The following is a 14,448-nucleotide window of genomic DNA, read 5'->3' as shown; positions in this document are numbered from 1 at the left end:
CCAGAGGAACCTGTATGCCTTTTTCAGAGGGAGAAGAAAGGGCCTTCTTTGCTTCCAGCCCCCAAAGCTGCCTCCCTACAGAAGACCCTCCAGCCCCCCATCATTGACCCCAAAATGAGGGCTCTTCCCCCTCAGCCATCATTCTCACATAGGAATCAAATTTGGGGATCGCCCATCGCCACCTTGAAGCACACACCTTCCCTTTCAGAAGCAGCCAACGGTCAAACCAGCCAGCCTTCTAGAACCCTATTCAAAATCCAAGCCAACTGCCAAAGAAGTCAATGGGAGGAGAGCTAGGCTCACAGCTCTCATTCATTTCAATTGGTCTTTTTCTTTCTTTTTTTGTTCTAGGAATCTAAAGTCATATTGTACAGACAATCACAGAGCAATAACAATAACAGCAATAAACCCAATAACAAGAAAAATAGTAAATGCAATATTGAAATGTCTATAGATTTACATTCTTAGATTTCCCCTTGGTTTGTATTTATCTTTTGGAAGCTTAATAAACTGTTATTATTACATTTTTGTGACTCCATTATAAACATTTGATTTCTATCCAGTCAGTTCCATCTCTAATAGTTGAACCTCATCTCCTCTAGAAATAGTACAATATATAATATCTTCCCTATAGAGAAACTGGGAGGTTCACATATTACAGAAAAACTCTGAATGAGTCTATTTAAAGTATGGATAAAAAATAAAAAATATATCAAAGCAGGAGCAAGGGAAACGAAAGTGCTGATTTCTTTTTCCTCCTCTCTTAGAGTAAGGAAATACCTTCCCTTCCTGAATCCCGAAACCTTTGAGGACATCTTTCGTTGGGTCACAAAATGCTTTGGAGGCAGAGAGAAAACCTTTAATGCTCTTTAATGGACATTCTTAGTGAATGTAGGTTTTAAAGGTTGCTTTAAAAATGTGTCTTGAATACAGATATTGTGGGGTGCGGAGGGTGCAGATTGCACCAGGTGAGACCCTAAAAGGGGGCTGACCCCAATGCCCCTCCAAAACCTACCTTTTGGCAGAAAGGGGCTGCGGCATCCACCTGCTTCCCTTTAAAATGGTTTAAGAGATGGTGGGAGTGGGGTGAAGCCGAGTGGGAAGAGAAAGGAGAGGCCCCACAGTTTTTGAAATTAAGATTTCAAATTTCAAAATTTTAATTTTTAACTGAATTTTTAAAAATTATCCTTTTCTATTTTTTTAAAAAATATCACATGTTCACCAAATCTTCACTATGTATATGTAAATACATTTAGGTTGTGCATAGGATATTGTAATTTGAAAGTATAATTTTAATTTTCCAAGTTGTTTATGTCACAGCTATTAGCATTACATTCAGTGGAACATGGGAATGATGATTTGCAAGTAACATTAGATTGGAAAAGGCATTATTAAGGATTCTGTATGGTGTGAAATGGGAGGAGGAGGCGGTCGATGGGGGTGACACCAAGAGTGACCGCACCGGGTGACACCAACCCTAGGGACCCCACTGACCTGGCCCCATCCCTTGCCAAGGTGGCAAAGGCTTTACCGTAGGTATTTTTTTTCCAAAAAACCAAAGCACTGGAAATGCTTTATTTAAAAACATTAACTCTCACAAAATATATGAACAGAAATTCTCAGATTCCCCATAAACTTGGCCCAGTCCGTAAGACTGCGGTGGGGCAAGAGTGGGGCTGTGCTACAGGAGAGGAGACTAATGAAAGGGGGGGATTCAGAAGACAAAATGCCAGCAGCTGCTTTGTACCCCTGACCCATTGGGAAGGGAATATAGCCCAGTGGTTGGAGCAGCTGCTTTGCATAGAGAAACTCTGAGATTTTGGCTTCCCAGCCTCTCCCTCCCTTGTCCTGACCTTAACACTAGCCCTGGAGAGCCACGGCTGACCGTCCCCATGGATCAATCGGGGGAGAAACATTCAAGCAGGGAGACCAGATGTCCTCACCAGAAAGGAGAACAAGGCACTGCAAAGTGGAAGACATTCAAGGAAAATGGATGGCATGACCAAATAAAAGCTAAAAACACAGAAAGAACTATAAATTCATGCTTCTTGAAAATGGAGGACCTTTTGGAACTCCTCCTGGACAGAAGGCTGAAATGTAGGACATGTCCTGGGAAAGGAGGACACCTGCTCAGCCTGCCCTCAAGGACCTGCCTGCATATAAGCAGCCTTCTCTGCTTCCCCCTGAAAACTCCTGCTCCACAAAGTCCTCCAGCAACACCTCCTCTTTCGGTTCGGCTGAGGAGGAGAAGGCAAAGCAAGGCCCAGCAGATACTGTTGGACTGCAGTTCCCAGCATCCCCCCAAAACTACCTCTCAGACGCCTATGGAGCCCCACTCTCCTGCTTGACATCCCTCCAGGACTCAGGACAAGGCAGTCCTTGTGGGAGCAAAGAAAGAGCAACTTTAATAATATAATAAATAATAAATATTTATTTATATCCCGCCTCTTCTGATTGAGGATCGAGGCAGGTAACAACAAAGCAAATACAATATACAACAATAAAAACAACAAGCCCACAAAACCCCGACCCAACCCTCCCTCCCAACTATAAAATTAAACAGTAAAAAAAAATGTTTTAAAAGTACATAACAATACATCAAAGTTAAAAACAAATCACAAATAATAAAAATAATAAAAGGGGGATTCAATTGGTCCTGGACATTATCAATCGGGGAAGGCCTGCTGGAAGACAAAGGTTTTTGTCGCCTTTTAAAAAGCCTCGAGTGAGGGCAATTGGCAAATCTCTTCCAGAGGTCATTCCAAGTTTTTGGAGCAGTGACAGAGAAGGACCTCCGGGAGATCACCGCCAGTCCGGTCTTTCTAGATTGTAAGAGGTTTTTCCTGGAGGATTGGACTGTGTGGGAAGGATTTTATGGCAGGAGGCGTTCCTTCAAGTAGACTGGACCCAGGCCATGTAGGGCTTTATAGGTGATAACCAACACTTTGTACTGAGCCCAGAGGCTGATAGGCAGCCAATGTAGTGATTTTAAAATAGGTGTTATAGGACTTCCGGTTGGGAACGGCAGCCCGAAGGACACGTTTTCAGTCGTCTCGAAAGCGGTCCTCCACAGAGCGTTTTCACCTCCGTAATATTCCAACACGGATGGGAAAAACCTCAGGCATGGCACTGGCTGAGTAAAGAAGCTGTTCTTCTTGGCATCTCCCCCCCTCCCCCTGTGGAATTAACGAGGAGGGGGCCGAGTGAGACAAGGGGGCAAAGAGCATTCACCACTCTGGTGGGAAGCCAAGGCATTGGAGCTGCCCTCAATTTTAACAGAAGAAGTGAGAGATTTAGAAGATTTCAGTGGCAAAACTACTTTGAGCCAGAAAGGAGGAAGATATCTTCAACAAAAATTTCACAATGAGGAGAGATAGAGCCAAGAATATAAACTTGGATTTTCCAGCAACCAGTCTGGCTGTCATGCTTTGTATCAATTGAAGCTTCCGAACGTGGCACAAAGGTTGCCCCATGTAGAGCGCACTGCAGAAATCAAGGTGAGCGGTTACTAGAGCATGTACAACTGTTTTTAGGTCCCGCTGCTCCAGGTAGGGGCGCAACTGGCATATCAGCCAAAGCTGATAACAGGCACTCCTGGCTGTCGCATCAATCTGAGAAGACAGCTGAAGCGACAAATTCAGGAGCACCTTCAAGCTGCGGACGCAGTCTTTCAGGGGAAGTGTAACCCCATCTAGAACTGGCGAACTTACCTCCATACCCGGATTGGGGTTACCTATCACGAGTACCTCCGTTTTATTTGGATTCAGCTTAAGTCTATTTTCCCTCATCCAATCCATTATCAACTTCAGGCAGTCATTCAGGGGGGAGATGCCCTCCTTGGTCACTGAAACAGCCCGAGACATAGAGAAATATATTTGGGTGTCATCAGCGTACTGATAACACCCCGCCCCATGTCTCCGGATGATCTCACCCAGCGGCTTCATGTAAATGTTGAATAGCATTGGGGACAGAATCGCACCTTGAGGGACACCTGAACTGAGCTCCCTCTTGGCTGAACAACTGTCCCCAAGCGACACCATCTGGAACCTACCCGAGAGATAGGACCGGAACCACTGCAAAGCAGTGCCTCCAATTCCTAGTTCCCTCAAGCACTTCAGAAGGATACCATGGTCTGTGGTATCAAAGGCCGCTCAGAGGTCCAAGAGCACCAACTGGGCCACACTTACCTTGTCGATGCACAGATGGAGATCATCGACCAAGGTGACCAAGGCAGTCTCCACTCCGTTTCCCGACCTGAAGCCAGTTTGAAATGGGTCCAGATAATCAGTGTCATCCAAGACTGCTTGGAGCTGGTTTGCAACCGCCCTCTCGATCACCTTACCCAAAAAGGGAAGAAGAGATACTGGCCAGTAATTGTTTTTGTACAGGGGATCAAGGGAAGGTTTCTTTAGAATGGGTTTCACCACTGCCAATTTCAGGCTCGATGGAAAACAACCTTCCCTGAGGGAAGCATTGATTATGGATTGTAGCAACTTCAAAGTTGCCTCACCTCCCTGGATGGCCAGCCAAGATGGACGGGGATCGAGAGGGCAGGTGGTCTTTTTGACCTTACCAAGCAGCTTGTCTACATTGTCATCAGTACTCACAGACTGAAATTGATCCAAGATAACCTCATTAATGGAGTCACTAGATGCCTCTCTCGTTGACTCTGTGCTAATGCTGGCATCTAAGTCGGCCCTTATCTGAGAGATTTTATCTGCAAAGTGGTCATTAAAAGTGTCACAGCAGGCTCTCGTGGTTTGAAAAAGAGGATTCAAGGTGGAAGGAGTTTGAGTCAACTGCTTAACCACCTTGAAAAGCTCTGCTGGACGAGACTTTGCATATGCAATAGATGCAGAATAGAAAGACTTCTTCGCTGCAGCTACTGCCACTCGATAGGCTTTAAGAAAACTCCTGTGACGTGTCTTGTCAGATAAATGTCGAGTCTTCCGCCAGCGACGGTCTAGTTGTTGTCCAGCCCGCTTCATCCTTCTGAGATCTTCAGTATACCAAGGATTGCGATTCGGAGCAGGCTGGAAAGGGCGCTTGGGAGCGATTCCATAGCCTTGGAAAGATCTTTATCCCAGGTGGTCACCAAGGTTTCGACAGAGTCGTCGATGTTGCCTTCCATTAAATCCTCTAGGGCTTCTTGGAACCTTTTGGGTTCCATCAGCCTTCGAGGGCAGACCGTTCTAATAGGTCCACTACCCATGAGGAGATTGGGGATGGTTGCCTTCAGTCCAACCTTGACCAGGAAATGATCCATCCATGACAGAGCAGAGGTGGAAAGCATTTCCACCCATGGATATTCCTGATCCATGCAAAAGATGGCATCGAGGGTGTGACCTGCACAGTGTGTCGGCCCAGAGACTATCTGGGATAGGCCCATGTTAGTCATGGCAAACATCAACTCCCAAGCTGCACCAGCGAGATCTGAAGAGCTGGTCTCTAGGGGGATGTTGAAGTCCCCCAGGAAAGGAAGTCTGGGGGTTTCCAACACCATTATTATTATAAACCTTTATTTATAAAGCACTGTAAATTTACACAGCGCTGTACAGACAATCTTTTCAATTGGACGGTTCCCTGCCCTCAGGCTTACAATCTAAAAAGACACGACACAAAGGGAGTGGTGGTGGGGAAGGGGCCTCTCTAGTAGGATAATACATATAAAATACATAGCAATATAGGAAATGATTCAATAAAACAGGCAACAAAAGAGCATCAAATAGCAAGTGACAATTATGCAATGCCTGGGAACGCTTCCCTGAACAGGATGGTCTTCAACTCCGTTTTGAAGCTGGTTAAAGAAATGATGGCTCTTGTTCGCGGGGGAAGAAGGTTCCAGGAGTGAGGGGCAGCGAGTGAAAAGGGGCGAATCCGAGATGGGGCAGAGGAAATCCTGGGCTGGGACAGCAGACCTTGACTACCAGAACAGAGGGAACAACAGAGTGGGAAGGAGAGGAGAAAGAAGGTCTGATAAGTCAGGAGGGGCCAGTCCATGGAGGGCTTTAAATGTCGACAGCAGGAGCTTATACTGAATGTAGTGTCAGCTCAGCTAGGGAGTCTGTTAAGTTACGGGGTGGTCAATAAACCAACAGAATCCCCAGGCTATCCCTGGCCTTCAGGCGAAAGTAAATACACTCAATGTGGTCAGTTCTACAGATAGGTATCCTGGTCAAGGTGAAGTTGTTTTTGTGAAAACAGCAACTCTCCTGCCTCGCCCACTTTCCCTTACCTGCTCATTAATGATATACCCGGCTGGGAGGGCTTGTGCCCAAGTGACATTACTGTCATCCCCCAGCCAGGTTTCCGTAAAACAGGTCAGGTCGGCTCCCTTATCTGACAGAAGATTGTATATTATATGAGTTTTATTCTTCACTGACCTGGCATTACGTAAGAGCAAGGATAGGTTCAGTGGATGGATAGGCACATTCCCCAGCTCTCATGGGTTAACAGGGTGAAAGGAAGATGGGATAGGTATTAAGCATTGAGCACGCCTTCCTCTATGACAGTATCTCACCCTGTTAACGCCATACCTCCCGTTTCCCTGTACAACTCTGATAGGTGTTTCACAGATATTATCACTGAACCCAACAGTATTCCCCCGTTCTCTGCCTCCCTCCATGGGTCACCATGAGGTAGAAAATAGTGTCATTGAGGCTCAGAGTCTTCAGACTGCAGGAGTAGCAGGATGATGGTCCTGAAGGAAAGGCTGCCTTGTAAAGCGTCCTTCCCTTGCACTGCTGCCAAGGCCACCCTCGTTAGCCTGGTGGAATTGGGGAAGGGGAGCTCAGCGTCTTCAGATTGCAGGAGTAGCAACTTTACCCATAGGATCCCAACATCTATAAGATTAGGTTTTTGTAGGTTTTTCGGGCTATGTGGCTATGTTCTAACATGGCCACATATCCCGAAAAACCCACAAAAAACTATGGATGCCAGCCATGAAAGCCTTCAACTTCACATCTATAAGACTGCAAGGGGACATTGTAGATGACTAGAAATTTGTGTGTACATTATTAAGATTCCCATGAATTCATTTAGTATACATATATTTAACAGTCAACAACAGAGCCTTTAATTTATTTCTCTTTAGTCAGCCCCTGTGCATAACATGTACCAAAAGGGATGCATCTCATTCTGGGAACTGCAGCCTCCAATCATATCTCCCTCAGTTCCCCAGTTGCTCAAAGTTGTTTCTCAACGGTCAGGACTCTGTAGTAAGGCTATTGTAGGGGACCCAGTCTACTCCTCTCAGTCCCATAGATATTGATCTATTCATTTTATTTTGATTCTGTGCTCCTAGGTGTTGAAGGCAGTGGTTTGATGGGGAGAAAATATTAATATCTTTCACTATTGATAGTAATTACCAAGGAGGATCAGGGGTCTACTTTCAATAGAAGCACCAGGAAAACTTTTAGGGGTTGTTGAGATTCGGAAATCCTGTTTGGGGTCCCTTCTGACTTTGGGGCCCTTTCATCCTCCATTATGGCTTCACTGAAGACTTCAAACTGCCAACTGCCAAGCGCTGAGGAAGAGGTGGCCATTTTTTTCTGGCAGCCATTTTGTGTCTTAGTGTCCATTTTGTGTTCAGGCAGCCATTTTGTGCTGCTTGTGACTGTAGGCAATAATGTTCCATAACTGTCTCTGAGGCCTCCTCAGTTGAAACGAGAGCTCCTTTTTCTCTCCCTGAGGCTCCAGAGCGAGAAGGAGGCCACGCTCCTTGGGCCACAAGGAGGGCAGTGTGTCCCTTTGTGCCTCTGGTCCTCCATTTTGGGGCAAAGGAAGGAAGGAAGGAAGGAAGGAAGGAAGGAAGGGGCCTGTGGGGATCTGAGGAAGGGGAGGCCAGTGGGAGGCTGGGCTTTGGGGGCTGAGAGAGAGAGGTGGGAAAGAGACCCTCCCTTTGGGCCCTAGCTGGGGAGGGGGCCACTGGTCCTTGACTCCCCCTTTGGGAAAGGAGACCCCTCAGCCCCCTGGACTGACTCCTGCCACTCATTCCTAGAAGGGCTGGGGCTCAGAGGATGAGTTTCCTAGGCATTAGTGCCCTCCATTGCCATCGGCACTGACCTTCTTTCCATTGCCTAATGCCTTCCCTCCTTCAGCCCTTGGACCTCCTCCTCCTTCGCACTCATAGCAACCCTTCTCTACGGCTGAGGAGATGGCCTCTGATCCTGGAAGCTCCGGCCATAAAAGACTGAAGAAAGAGCCTTTCTGGGGCTGCAGGAATCAGGGTCTTTGCATTGAAGGTAGGTATTTATTCCTGGAGCTGAAAGAGGACCTTTGTTTAAATGTCTCAGTCCAGGATTGTGTGGAAGGGTTGCAGCTGAGAGAGGGAGCCATGCTTTGCAGGCATAAAGTCCCAAGTTCAGTCTCTGGCAGCATTGTCTTACCAGAAGGTGGAGGTTAGATTTCCAGACCCAGACACACAGTGCGCCAGTGAGTCCTTTGTGTGGGGGCTGTGTGTGCACATGTGTTGTTTACTAGAGCATTCTAAGATATTTGTTTCATTGGGTTTATAAAATGAATTTACATACATTTTCACTTCCCCAAAATGAGAATAATCCTGGGTGCAATTATCAGTCATAAACCTATACATTGATAGACTTTTGTTGTATCAAGTGCAACCCATTCAGCGGTGTACATACTTTTTAAAAATACGCAAGGAGAAGTGAAGGAGAATGTGATTTTGACAATAGATGCCTTTAGGGACAATGCACACAAAAGTACATCTATGGATTTCTGTGTGGCTTCAGCAAGCAGAGAGAAGAGGTGCTGTAATGACTGGACCCCAGTCATTTGGGGGGAATTCCTCTCATACAACAAAGGGTTAATCTGGGGGGAGGTACATGCTAATGAAGTACTTACATCACATGCTAATGAGCAGTTACATCATAGCTGACGTAAAGCTCGACTGGCCAATCAGCAGCGCCTGAGCGGCCTTTTCAAGAAAGTTCCATGAGATACCTTTAAATACCCTGCAGGATCCATGCTTTCTTTGTTCTCCATCTTTGTGTTTGTCCTGGGAGCCAGCTGTGAGTCTGTGAGGAGCAGGCTCAGGAATGCAGGTGGAGCTTGGCCAAAGGAGGGCAGCTCCCTGCATCCAGAAACTCAACACGAACTGCAAATCCCATCACTGTGTGAGTAGCTAGGAAATATGTTAGCTAGTGCGTTTAGATTTTATTATGTTTATTTAATAGCTTGCTTGACATGAACATCTTGTAACTATGCATTCTGTACCTGCAAAGCAAGGAGGCTTTGCATGAAGGATATTTTCCTACTCTATTCTATCTCTTTAAAATAAAATCCTTTTTCTTTAAAAGTACCTGCTGTCGCTGCTCCTAGACATGCGCCTTTAGCTCAGTTACTGATTGCTTAAGTTAGCAAGGAGAGGAAACTAAGCATCCCTAGCAAGTCCAAGTGTGTGCAAAGGGAAATCATTGGAATTCACTGGGTGGTGGCAGCGAGAATAGAGAATCTCATGGGGTCTCATTCAGCTCAGCAGGGAGCAGGAATGGAGACCTAGGAGACTCTAGAAGGGAAAAACAAAGGGTCCCCCTGGAGTTAAGAGCCATGACAGAGTGGCTGTGTGGCTGCTGAGACCCAGGGACCATAACATGGTTGGCAACGGTGGTTGATTTGAACTTCTGGTAGCACTGCCTGGTGGGTAGGAGTGTTTTCCGATGTGGGAGCTATAGTTTCAGCTAGGTACCTTGAAGAAATTGTTGGATTCTTGGATTCTGTCTGTTTCTCTCACTCTCTCTCTTTTATCTGCCTGGGGGGCGGATTTTCTTCTTTCCCTGTGTGGGTCTGCTATTGTGTGAAGAAAGGGGGGGGGGTTGAACTCCTTTCAAAGAACAGATAGCAGGCTTGGAATTATTTATTTATTTGTCCTATCTCCGTGGTGGGAGGAGAGGAAGGAAAGGTCTTTGACTCTTGTAGTTTGCAAGGCTTGGAACCATTTGCTCTGTGTGTGTGTTTGAGCTGTCTGCTGTTAGGAGAAGAAGGGAGGGGTGGCTTTTGCCCACTGAGCCCTTTAAACCTAACAGCTGGGAGGCTGCATTGCAGGAGGATTTTCTTGGGGCTGAGAGCCTACAAAAAGTGTGTGGGTCAGGCTTTGCCAGAGCTAGGGGCTGGAAAGCTGTGCTCTGAACATTTTTGAAATTGGGAAGTCGCTGGTGAAGTTTTTCTTTTCTTTTCTCTTTCTTCTCTCTTTTCTCTCTCTCCAAATGGCTGGGAGGAGGGAGCCAAGGGAGGGGTGCTAGGGCAACACATAGGTGCCTTTGATCTTCTGCTTGGCTGGCAAAGGGACATCAAAGGTGGCATTTATTGCTTGGCCTCATCTCAGGAGCAAAAGGTGCATTTCCTGTAGCTGTGTCTTTCTCTGACTAGAAAAGGGAGGGGGGATTTTTAGCCCTCACCGGGAGGGGCTGGTTTTTTTCCCTAGCCAGAAGTTAAGGGGGGGGGGTCAGTGGGTTTTAAAAGTGACCAGTTCCCCCCCCCCCACTCCTTTGGCCACTGAGGCTAAGGACCAGCACCTAGTGGTGAAGTTGGAGAGCTACAGGGAGGGAAGTTAGTTCTTCTGCTCTTTCCCTCTCATCTCTGGCTCACATTTATTGCAGCTTGTTCTGCACACACATTCATTTCATGCAAGCTATTGTGGGTTTTTTTATTAGTTCTTTCGCGTGTTACACTATAGTTAGCAGTTAGTATATGCTTCTGCGTTGTGGCAAAGTCACGGCCATGGAAAAGGACACCATCCAACCAACCTCACAGGCGGTAGATGATGCAGCATTTCCATTGCCTGGCCCAGCATCCCCACTCAGCATGGATATGTGGTCCCAGATGCTGACCATGTTCACAGATATGCAATGGCTGAATGATGAACTGCATCGCCAGATGGCTGAACAGGACCGCAAGGCGAGTGAACGGAATGAGGAACTGCAACCCCACATGGTTGAACGACAACGCAAGGAGACTGAACAAAATGAAGAAATACAGAGCCAGTTGACGGCACGGAACGATGAACTACAACACCAGGTGATCGAATTGCTGGCTGACCGCCGCCAGAGCCAGCCACAGTCGCCGCTGCTGCCGGTGCGAGATGAAGGGTGACACTACCCCGTTTACAAGGAGGGCGAAGATTTTGAAAGCTTCCTTGAAAGTTTTCGGCGAGCTTGTGTACACTATGGGGTCTCTGAAGACCAGTACATGCATGAACTTCGCCTGCAACTCACTGGTGTCCTCTGGGATGTTGAAACCAAAATGACACTGGAGAAGATGCAGGACTTTCAACTCTTTCTAGCGAGAGCGAGAGAACGCCTTGGCATCACCCCTGAAGCAGCTAGGAGGCGCTTCAGAGAGATAACCAGGAAACCAAACTCATCCGGCCTAGACCTGGCTTACTCAGTCCAACGCAGGAGGGAACTTTGGTTTCATGCGACTAAAGCAACTTCCATAGAGGAGATCTGTTTTCGCATTGATCTGGAGCAGTTCTTGGCTCACTATCCGTCGGAGGTAGTCCACTATGTGCTGGACAAGGATCCCAAGAACCTGCAAGAGGCTGCGATAGCAGCAGACAGATACTCGGAGTTAAGAAGGGACCAGCCTGGACTGCCCAATGCAGGCTATATTAAGAGATCACAGCCTGGACCTCACTTCCCTTACAAGGACAGTTCTCAATCGCAACTTCCCAAGGCCACTACGCCTACCCCGCCTCAGCCACCTCGACAATCTCAACCTCATCACAGTCAGGGACAACGGCAACCCTCTTCGCCCTCACAAGGAAAGCCCAAGGATAAAGATGCCCCAAAATGTTTTTCCTGTGGACAATTAGGACACATTAGGGCTCAGTGCCCACAAAAGCCTAGCACGATACATGCTATGACTCACGCCCAGGTCCCGTGGCTGAAGTTGGTGCAGCAGTGGATCCTGATCCCTCCATGATTCCTGTACACCTGAGACACACCCTGTGGGTGGGTGACAAGGAAGTCATAGCATACAGGGATTCAGGCACACAGATCTCAGCCCTGCATCGATCCTTTGTTGACCCTGACCTCATTGACAACGATACCAAGGTTCTGGTGAAAGGTTTCAGGGCCCCACCGGGTCTGGTTCCCACAGCACGTGTCCCTGTCCAATACAAAGGATGTAAGGGACACTGGACTTTTGCAGTATACAGTGACTATGAATGCCTTGCATTTGTGAGGAAGGACTTGTACCGCCATGTCAAACGGGCACAGTGGCGCCCCTCTCGTCGTCCCAGACCTAGGCGAAACCAGAGTGCACCCTTTTGCCCAGTCATGCCAGTGTTCAGCAGGAGGTTCAGCGGGATAGAGTGGATCCCACGATCTCCGTGTTGCAGACCACGAAGGAGAACATGGATGCAGAGGCATCCATCGTGGGGGTTCCTGTGGCAGGCACAGATTCTGAGGGCGAACGCGGTGTGGACACGACGGTTCACCATCCACCATCTGAGGGAGGGGAGCTGGACATGGAACAGGCAGTTGTGGCCAGTGCACAGCATCCATGGCCACACGAGGACTCTGAACTACAACGGGAAATGCCGCCAACAGCGGGCACTGTGGTGTCAACTCCAGACCTAACCAGTGATCACACTCCATCTCCACCTGATGAATCTCCAACTGCCCTCTGTGAAGGATCAGCTAGTCCCAATCACGAAGGGGCAGTTCCAGAAAGAACAGCAATCCAATCCGACATTATAGGCAGCGTGGTCTTTGGCGAGAGGTGAGGCACATACCACTTCACCAAATGAGCACAGCAAGTTCATGGTGCACAACTCATGTTTCAGCTATGACTGACACATAAACACAGCAGTTAATCTTAGAGATTAGTCTCATTTGTAAAAATGAAATAATTATTTTCACCCGTGTCTAAATGGGAAGGGAATCATGATGAGGGGAGTAATGCAGGTCTTATCAAGACCAGGAGCTAGAGCTTCTCCACCTCTGACATAAAGCAGGTCCTCCTCCTCCTCTGCATGAAAGAGAAGTCAAATTCTCATCAGTGATAATGACACAGCATGAAAAATTAGTATTCCTGCACTTAAAATCTGAAGGGGCTTGAATCCTGTTGGTTAACCCTAAGAAGGCTGCCATGGGAATTGGGTGCTCCCTTCCCATCAGATCAATCCTCTGATTCCCCCCGATCCTGGGAGGAGGGCTGGATCCCATGGAAGGGGAGCAACCTGAGAAGAGAGAGCTCCTTTCCTGCCCTGCCTGATCAGGGGCCTCCCTGGGGGATGGAGGGAACTGGTTTGGCCACTGGGAGAATGCGGGGCCACCAGGCCAGACAGCCTGACCCAGCAGAACTCTCTATGTTCCAGTGTCACTCCAGCCACAACTGGCCATTCACTGACGTAGGTCCTCCATAGAGTAGTGGAAGTCTTCCTGCATGGCCATTCCATGCCTGATGAGAGTGCTGGATGAGAGGTATTGGAGACGCATCCAGCTGTGTTTCTGCAGCCAGAAGCAAAATGAAGACACCTTCCTCTGAGGGCCACTGGGGAGATCAATCATTTCACATTTAGCTACGGGGACATAGCCACAGTCCTCTCCAATTCCCCATCCCCTCATCCCCCACCACTCTCACAAGGCATGGAATAGCCATTGTGTAAGAGAGCTGTAGTGTGTCCATGCTATGCTTTGGTTGGTGCAGAAGGAAAGGGATATCCATCTCTGCATCAGCCCGAAGGAGGTAAATGTCACCTGTGTATATCAACTGCAGGATGCTTTTTTCTGTGTCTTTAAGTGCTGCAGGGTTTTTTGCCAAGCCAAGCCTAACCCTGGTCTCTGTTCTCAGGAATTTCATCTTGTTATTTATTATTATTTATTTATTTATTTATTTATTTATATGGCGCTGTAGATTTGCACAGCACTGTACATAAAACAATAAATATATAAGAGTAAACCTGCCTATGGCATACCGTCTAAGAAATAATAGGATAATACATATAAAATACACAAATAGAAAAAAGGGCACGACAAATCTGTAGTAACAAGAAAGCCCTTTTCTCACTACTATCCATTTGTCGTGCCGTTGCCATTTCCCAGACGGAAGGAACACTCCAGAAATTAGTTAGAAATTATTAGAAATGGAGGCAGTTCTGTCATTGCGGTTAAGAGAGCCAATGTGGTTGTAGTGGTTTGAAATTGGACTAAGGCCAGGGTTCGAAACCCATTGGGTGAGCTTGGCCAATTCACACTCTCTCAGCCTCAGAAGAAGGCAAAGACAACCCCTTTCTGAACAAATCTTGCCAAGAAAATGTTGTGATAGGTTCACATTAAAGTCCTCATAAATTGGAAATGACTTGAAGGAACACAACAACAAATCATGTAGTTAAGCCCCATCCCAAAGATGATATTCTCATTCACAGATTGTGAGTTTGAATCTAGGGGTGATTTGCAAGGACAGAAATGATAGAAATTTGCAGAT

The 14,448-nt window shown here is 47.2% G+C and overlaps 1 protein-coding gene and 1 pseudogene across 1 annotated transcript in view; one reads left to right on the top strand and one right to left on the bottom strand.

Annotated features, from left to right (window-relative positions):
• The window catches only part of LOC149324292 (kelch-like protein 12), a 43,555-nt gene extending 43,351 nt beyond the window's left edge, over positions 1-204 (bottom strand). The window contains exon 1 of the mRNA XM_089498717.1: positions 149-204. The gene's annotated coding sequence lies outside the window, so the exon portion shown is untranslated. The remainder of the gene's footprint in view (positions 1-148) is intronic.
• Positions 1-14,448, top strand: part of LOC149324290 (uncharacterized) — a 380,857-nt pseudogene that overhangs the window by 274,772 nt on the left and 91,637 nt on the right.

Source organism: Sceloporus occidentalis, unplaced genomic scaffold (genome assembly GCF_023333645.1).
Source record: "Sceloporus occidentalis isolate IW3139 unplaced genomic scaffold, rSceOcc1.0.p SCAF_1, whole genome shotgun sequence".
NCBI lineage: Eukaryota > Metazoa > Chordata > Lepidosauria > Squamata > Phrynosomatidae > Sceloporus > Sceloporus occidentalis.
Note: the sequence above shows the minus strand (reverse complement) of the source record. Positions and strands in the feature narration are given on the sequence as shown.